The sequence below is a fragment of the Rhinopithecus bieti genome, unplaced genomic scaffold, assembly GCF_001698545.2.
Source record: "Rhinopithecus bieti isolate Rb0 unplaced genomic scaffold, ASM169854v2 scaffold_9899, whole genome shotgun sequence".
NCBI lineage: Eukaryota > Metazoa > Chordata > Mammalia > Primates > Cercopithecidae > Rhinopithecus > Rhinopithecus bieti.
Genome location: NW_016806979.1, coordinates 3,468,722 through 3,476,628, shown reverse-complemented (window position 1 = coordinate 3,476,628; position 7,907 = coordinate 3,468,722). Strand labels below are relative to the sequence as shown.

The 7,907-nt window shown below is 57.7% G+C and overlaps 1 protein-coding gene across 6 annotated transcripts in view; it reads right to left on the bottom strand.

Annotated features, from left to right (window-relative positions):
* The window catches only part of RBFOX3 (RNA binding fox-1 homolog 3), a 546,061-nt gene that overhangs the window by 536,919 nt on the left and 1,235 nt on the right, over positions 1-7,907 (bottom strand). For 3 of the 6 annotated variants that reach the window (XM_017879334.1, XM_017879342.1, XM_017879347.1), the window contains exon 1: positions 7,736-7,907. The exons of 1 other annotated variant lie outside the window; for it this stretch is intronic. The gene's annotated coding sequence lies outside the window, so the exon portion shown is untranslated. Of the gene's footprint in view, positions 1-4,930; positions 5,049-7,735 lie in introns of all 6 variants that reach the window. 2 more of the 6 variants (XM_017879336.1, XM_017879337.1) reach the window with 1 other exon arrangement.

Below are 7,907 nucleotides of genomic sequence, written 5' to 3'. Positions count from 1 at the left end.
TCTGTTGCCTAGACCGGTGCCCAGAGGAGTGATATTGGCTCACTGCAACCTCCACCTCCCAGGTTCAAGTGATTCTCCTGCCTCAGCCTCCTGAGTAGCTGGGATTATAGGCGTGCACCATCATACCCAACTAATTTTTTGTACTCTTAATATAGATGGGATTTCACCATGTTGACCAGACTGGTCTTGAGCTCCTGACCTCAGGTGATTCCCTGCCTTGGCCTCCCAAAGTGCTGGGATTACAGGTGTGAGCCACCCTGCCCCGGCCTCCCTGTGGTACTCTTGACACCCCGCTGGCAGTGGAGGCATGGGGAGAGCACAGTGGGCCCATTGCGGGGACACAGCACAGGCAGGAGCCCTGTTGCCCCCTGGATGGCCTGACCCGGGTAACAACCTAGTCCATGGCCCGACAGACAGGACCTCACTTCCTTCTGCCTGGCTTCAGGGTGTTCCTAAGGACATGAGCTGCTGGGGGCTGCTCCAGGGAGCCCTTCCAGGCCCGAGGGAGTGAGGGGTCTCCTCAGACCCCACCGTCTCTATAGAGACACACTAAGGTTGTTTCCATCCTTGCATCTGCAAGTTTATCAGGAGCTCTTTTAAAGCAGCATCATAATTTTACCCACAGGGAAGAGTTCGGAATCCATTCCCTAACCCTGACCCTTCCTAACCCTAGCAACGTGCTCTTCCCTCTACCAGGTGGATAGCCCCAGGGAAGGGTCCCATTTACCACGTCAGCGGCTTTACATAGATCCCCTGATCTACGCAGCAGTCCCTGCTTCTCAGCTGGCTAAACTGAGGTTCCAGAGCCTGCCCTGGGTGACAAGGCTGGGAAGGGTGCACGTCCTCCCCAGCAGTATGCTGCAGGCAACCATGCCACCGTCAGAAGTCAGCTCTGGCCTCAGGCTGTCCCTGCACAGAGCCCTCACACCAGCCAGCAGGGGCAGGCCGAATCCACTCACCACACCCACAGGTTGTGCTGCCAGCCCTGACTGGCTTTAAGGTCTCATGAAAGGTAACTGACACACTGCCTTGCTCAGAAGTCTCTTCCATTTCAATGTGCATGTGACTGTGTGTGCCCTGGGGGCAAAGGGTGAGTCTTATAAGAATGAGCTGATGGGAGTGGGGAATTGCCAAGATGTACAACCTCAGAACCTCCCATGAATAAGGAAACTAACCGGGTGAAGACTCAGCCACACCTCCAGGGTGAAGAGCAGGTACCAAGAGCAGGTCAGTAGGCTTTTGCAGAGCACATCAGGAGCCTATGCATGGACCCAGTTTAAAGCATACTCTGGGTTTCCTTTTTTTACGCGGATCTCAAGGTGACAGGTAACGTCGGGACATACTGGTGTGTGTGGCTCTCCCATGTGATGCATTAGAAAGTCATCCTCATACCTCGCTGCTGAAAACAAAAGCTAAAAGCCCTTCTTGCCATTGCTTTTTCAAAAGTGGGGTGGGGTGGGCTGGGGTGGGGAAGAAGAGGTCACCATCAGGTGCTTGATTCCAAGGTGCCCAGAAGCTCTTAGGAACAGACCCTGGAGCTTTAGCCAGCCCCCAGCCCTCAAAAGTTCCAGAAAAAATAGGAGTTGTTTTTGATGTAATCCAGGAGAGAAACCTCAAATTTGCATTGAGTAAGAGTTTGGAGCTATGAAAGTTTAGTGAGAAATGATTTCTAAAGGCACCAGGGTGTTTGTACTGCTTTAAATCTTTCTCCAAATTGTGGACCTTCCTACAAGGAAACCCTATGTCCTTTGGCTCCAAAGGAGGTTCCCATTTTTCCATTAAAAATCTCATTGCTGAGGACAGCCTGCTCTTCCACGTTCTCATGACCATTGCCTCAAAGCAAACGATTCAGAGACATGAGCCTGGCCCAGGAATGGGCATTTGCTTGGTGTCCAAGGATGCAAACTGCAGGATGAGAGCAAGGGCAGGAGAAGCACCCGGACTCTGGGGGCCACTGTTCCTGCCATCTTCATCCCTGGGTCTCATCTGGTGTCATAGACAAGGAGACGTGGGTGAGAAGGACTGCAGTCCGTGGTATTCAGGCTGCTCACGGGCAGAACTCTGAATGTGCCCTTGGTTTGCCTGGTACACTGCCTCCACTACAGTACTGGTGGCCCTGCAGAAGAGAATCTGATCTGGAGGTCCATGTTACTTTTGTTTGTTTGTTTTGATGGAGGGAGAATTTCTGAAGCAAGACAAGAGGCCTTGGAGATATAAAGGCACACAGCATTCTCTAGTAGAAAAGATACATGTTATCATCTCAACCGGGCCCCCAAACAAGGACTTGAAACTGTTCAGGGGCTGGCTGGTGGCAGCTTTCTATGCTCAGGCAGTTTCCTCACCTGCAAATGGGATCATTTTCTAAAAGGGCTAAAACAGACATACGTGGCCACCTTCCTCGCCAGCTGGCTTCCACTCACAGCCCAGCACTCAAGGAAGGGTGGGCTCACCTTCCCAAGTATGGAGCAGCCAGCCAAGCAGAGACCTGTGCATACGGAGCTGATGACCAGTGGTGGGTCCAGGAGGGAGATGGACAGGTACAGTGCAGGTGCTCCGCCTAGGCCTCTGTTCTTCTGGAATCTTGGGAGAAAGCTCTCAGCACAGCCGCTAACCAAAGCAATAAGCAAGTAAACTCCTTCTAAAAATATATATATTCTCCCTCTTTCTTTTTTCTGCTGGGAATATGTTCTGAGCACAAATAATTAAACCTTAAAAGAAAACTTGCAATACCAAGTGCTTGGCTCTTGGTCCTGGAGGAAACCACGGAGGCTGAGGACCCCCAACTCAAGTTGACACCACCAAGTTACAACCCACCTCTCAGGTGGAACCCATGGGACCTGGCCCTGACCTACACGGAAGGAGTGGAGACAGATCCAAGGGAAGACTGATTTTCACTTCTAAAAAGCCTCCCCAAGCCGCAGCTTCCTCTACCCACAGGGGGAACACTCCCCATAGAGGAGACCACCCCATCCCTTGTTCTTCTGCCCCCTTTCCCCTGACTGCAGAGCCTTCAGTACCATTGTCTTGTCAATGTTTCGAGTGCAGAGAGTTGGCAGAGGCGGCAGCAGTGAGGAGAGAGAGGAGGGGCAAGGAGACCATCTCCAGCTGCTGGTCTGTCTAGAGACCAGGAAGAAACCAGAAGGATGCCTGGCCAGAACAGTCAAGGCCCCCATGTGTCTTACAGGTAAGGGCCAGGATCAGAGGCCTGATGACACCAAGCTCCCTGCACCCGAGAGTTGGCCTTTGCTTTGGGAGAAAACATGCTTGTCCACTTAGCACTTGTAATTTCCATACGAGTCCTATCACACAGTGGAGCACATCCCTAAGTCCCTAAATTAAAGATGATGGACGGTCCTTTCCCAGGCCAAGAGGGTGACTCACGTGGCACCCAAGCAAGATGCATCCAGAACGGCTCCTTCCACCTAGAACCTGACCACACTTTTCAAAATGCAACTGATAGACTGTGAGCTTGCCCCAAGCTACAAATAAAGTAACAGACTTTATACTCTTTATTATTCCAGTCTCCCTCTAAGGCGTGTTTTGGTGTCAGTTTATGTGTTGGAGAAACTGTGATAGCAAACTAATTTACTAAGTGCATTGCACTTAAAAATGTCTATATTTTATACACCAAATCAGTCTGTGTCACGTGGTATTTCTTGAAGGGAGGCGACTCGTCTGTCTGTGCGTCCTCAACCCAGAACAGGCCCTGCTGTGTATGCACAGCGTATGTATGTATGCAATGCTCCTTGCATGCTCACCATGCAACCATTAACCAAGAGCCATTCTCAACCCTCACGAGTTATGCAAGGAGGAAATCACACAGTACGCATCTGCACCACTCAGAAAGCACAGGAGAAAAAAAGAGTGGGGGAGAGGAAGAGACAGACGGACAGGGAGAGAGGGAGATAGACCCAGGATGTTAGAGAGGACAGGGATGGCTCAGAGAGCAGCCTACTTCAGAGAGCCAGCAGAAAGTAAGATGTTGAGGCTGCCTGAATGTTTCATGAGCCTGTGAAAATGCCGTGCTGCTTTATGAAAGAGCGTGGAGAGATGCTGCAGCTTATCCAAGGGTGGAGGTGCAAACGGGATGTGTTTATGAAGCCGGTGCCTTGTGCCAGGAGCAGGGGCCGGTGGCAGGCAGGGATTTAGGGGATGGTAGGTTCCCGAGAAACGGGTCTCTGTTGAAGGGGGAAAGTTTCAAGATGGCTTTTCCCCTTCACTTGTTTAAAAATAAAAAATTCCTCACCAAATGTCAGCTGCGTGTCAGGTTCCATTTGTCTTTATAACAGAGTATCAAGCAGGAGTGTGGAAATAAATAAACACAGGGAGACAACCAACCAAACCTTGCAGGCTCTGGGCTGGGCTGGGCTGGAGGAGGGAAGCCCCACCCTGCAAGGGCCGAAAAATAATGTTGCAGTTTCGCATTCAGCACTGTGGCTCTGGCCCACTGACATGTTTTCCTCTCTGTACTGCGTCCCCCCCCACCACCACTCTGGCACTTCTGGGTGGGAGAGGAGCACGACTTACACATTCCTTCCTTCCGAATGGCACAGGCGCCATGGGTCAGACCACCATCTGCATATACGGGGGAGGGGGCAGATAAACCAAGCAGGGCCCCCACCCTCAGCAGCAAGGCACCTCCAACTGCCACACATTCGTGTGAAGGCTCCTTAGGCCAGAGCTGAATGGGGCTGGGAGAGAGGTGTCAAGAAGGCTGCAGGGGAGAGGCAGCAGGGCTGAACCAGCCAGGGAAGATGGCATTTTCTCTGGCCACTACCGTGCTTAGTTCATCCCCAGACACCAAAGAGCCTGATAATCTTTCCATTTCACCGATGCGCCATCAGCCATGCTCCAAGTTGAGTAAGTGACAGGCACAGGACAGAAGGCCCACTCTGGAATGGTACCCAGGAGGCCTCCTTGCTGTAATTACCTCTTCGCAGGCCGTGGGCTTTTCTGGCTCTTGCTCTTGAATGAGCCTCGGGAGCCCTCCCCATATCCTCAGCAGCCTGAGGGCCGGTGCCCGCAGCGCCTCCAGCGGCCCTGGGACCCTGTAGAGGAGGGAGGACGAGGAGGGCAAGTTGTGGAGGCCTCGGCCCTGTCCTTGGTGCTGGCGCCCGCTAAGTGCCGGCTGAGCCACTGAGGTAGGGGCCGCCCATGCCGCCACCTTCCCTCCAGCTCAGCCTCTAGTCCCTGCCGAAGGGCAGTCAATACTCCCAGCCCCGCTGTGGCTCCCGACCGAGGTCACTGGGTGAGGAGCGTTTGCAGCAAAGGCCCATCCGAGTAAGGGGCGGAGCCTAGGGACTTCCCTGGACTCCTGGCTCCTCCTGGCAACCCGAGGCGACCCGAGGTCCCCGGGATGGGCACGGGTCTCTCTAGGCCCCAGGCACCTTTGGAAGGTGGATCAAAGCAATCATCCAGATTCCCTTTTTCCTTTGGGGGGAGGGGAGTAGATAGCTGCTAGAAATGGACAACTCACACCAGAAAATCCCAGCCATGCAACAAACAGCCCAGCACCAGTGGCAACCCCTGCTGCACGCACGCAGCCAACTCGCCAGGCCCAGGCTGTCTCGGCTTGGGTGCGTCCCTTCAACCATGCTTCTGCTCCTTAACCCCTTCAGGGGTTCCCACGTCACCCACTCTGCCGCCCTCCTGGGGACAGCCTTGCCCTCCCAGAAGCTGTCAGCCAGGAAATGAGGGGTTAAGCGTTGCTTCCAGGAGTGTGCGGTGAGCGAGGCGCCCACGCAGGAAGGCCTCCAGTCCTGGGGGAGGGGCGGGGGGGCCAGCCTCGGTCCTCGGCCAAAGGGAGCTCCTCGCCCGCAGGAGGCGGAGAAGGAAGGCAAGCCGGGATGGTTCTAAGAAGGCTCCCCTCCTCCGCCCCCGCCATGCCGCTGGCGCTCAGTGACCTGGGGCGCCCCCCAAAGAGGCCCATACTCGGCTTTCATCAGGCAGCACCTTCTCGACAACTTTTCTCCCTCTCTCCCTTCACAATTTTCGCTCACCTAGAGGGTCTGGTTTTAATTAGTGTAATATCCCCGTGAACAACGCAGCCTAATTAAGACATCCGCCCCGAATCCGCGATGCACACTTAATGAGCAGGTTCTGGCGCAATGTTTATACTTTTTTTTTTTCATTATTTTTTGCAGACCAGTAAAACCGAAGCCGGCTTCCGGCTGAAAGACCTCATTACGGGCGACCCCACTCCATTAGCCTCCTACCTGCTCCACGCTAAGTGCCCGGGGCGCCCGGGTGCGTACCCGAAGTGTCCCCGAGTCCAGCCTGCGTTTTCAGCAGGAAATTAGCGACCAGGAGCGCCCGAGAAGCGACTTCACCTCGCTGGGGCGGGAAGGGGGACCTAAACCCAGGGATGGATCTCTTGGGTCTCTGTCCTTAGCCTCCACCGCGGGGTGTCTCGCGCGTCGGGACTAACGGCTCCACTGGAGTCCTTTTTAAAAGTGATCATTAAATAAATCAGGTCCCTCGCCAAAGCTGGAACGCAAAGGGGACGGGGAGGCAGCTCTGCCATCCAGGAGTTTCTCCCCACCTCGCTGGGCCCCCGCCCCCGCCAGTGGACTCCGGGAACATCCCACCCCACCCCACGTGAGACCAGGGATCCCAGGGCCGCTTGGGGACCCGACAGGTTCCCAATGCCCCTCCACGCTGGGCGCCGCGTCTCGGTCCCCGCACCAACACCGCAGGGCTGCGCGCCAGGGGAGGCTCCGCGTTTGGGGAAGGGAGGCTGCGACCCGCAGCATCAAAATGACTACCGGCCTCGCGCCACCCCGAGACGCCACAGGAGACCACCTTCCCGAGGGTGCGAGCCCCAGACGCCTAGGGCGAGCCCCACCACCGCCCGGGGCCACTGGGGCAGAAAGTTTGGGCCAGGGGCATGCCCGGCTTCCCCAGCCTGGCCGCGCTGCTCTAGCCCCTGGGGGCAGGCAAGGCTTAGGAGAGGCAGCCTCTGCTCCCGCTCGAGCCTCCCTAACGCGCTCGGGGACTCGGCCCGGAGCGCCCCCAGCTCCCCCCCCTGTAGGGCCCTGCGCTGCTCGCCCCTCACCGCTCAGCCCCCGCTCACACCGCTGTGCTGCGGGCCCCGCTCCTATTTGGGGAGCTGTGACAGCCCCTTCCTCCCCATAACTCCTTTGGGTCATCAACCTCTCAGCGATCCTCCTTTCAGAGGACCCCGGCAGGGCTCTCTCCGGGCCTGGGTGCCGCAACAGACGCAAGTTGCACCACCGCCGGCTCGCCAGCCCCTCTCTCACCCGCGCGGGCTCCGGCTGCCTCCCCGGACGCGCCCCGCGGGGCCGGGATCTCCGCGCGCCTCTGCCTCCCCCCGCCGGGGAGTTCCCCGCGCCGGGCATTGTGCCGCCGCCGCCGCCGCCACCGCCACCGCCACCGCCACCGCCACGCAGCGCGCGGGACTCCCCGGCGTCTCCATGGAGCCCGACCCCCGGGCCTTCCCATTCACAAAATCTCCCCTCTGGCCCACGGCCGGACAGAGCGTACGGACCCCAGCCCCGGAGGGACCCAGGGACCCCGACCCCGCGCAGGGACCCCTGACCCCGAGGGCGCCACCCCACCCCACGCGCCCTCGGGTCAGCCCGGGCCGCGCTCCGCAGCCCGCCTCCCACTGCGGGGTCCCATGCGCCCCTCCCCGGCCTTCCCCCCCTCCCCAAGCTCAACCCGATGGGAATGACCGCCGCAGGGCGAGGCGGGCGACGAGGGCCGGACTACTCACGGGCTCAGCGCTCCCCGCGGCAGGTGACTGGGGGCCGGCGGCCATGCCCCGGCTGCATCCCGGCCGCCGAGCGGGCAGCGGCGTCCCGGGGCCGCACAGGCACCGGCGAGCCAGCGGCAAGGGGCGCGCGAGGCCGGGCTCTCGCGGCAGCGGTGGCAGCTGCTTCTCCTCC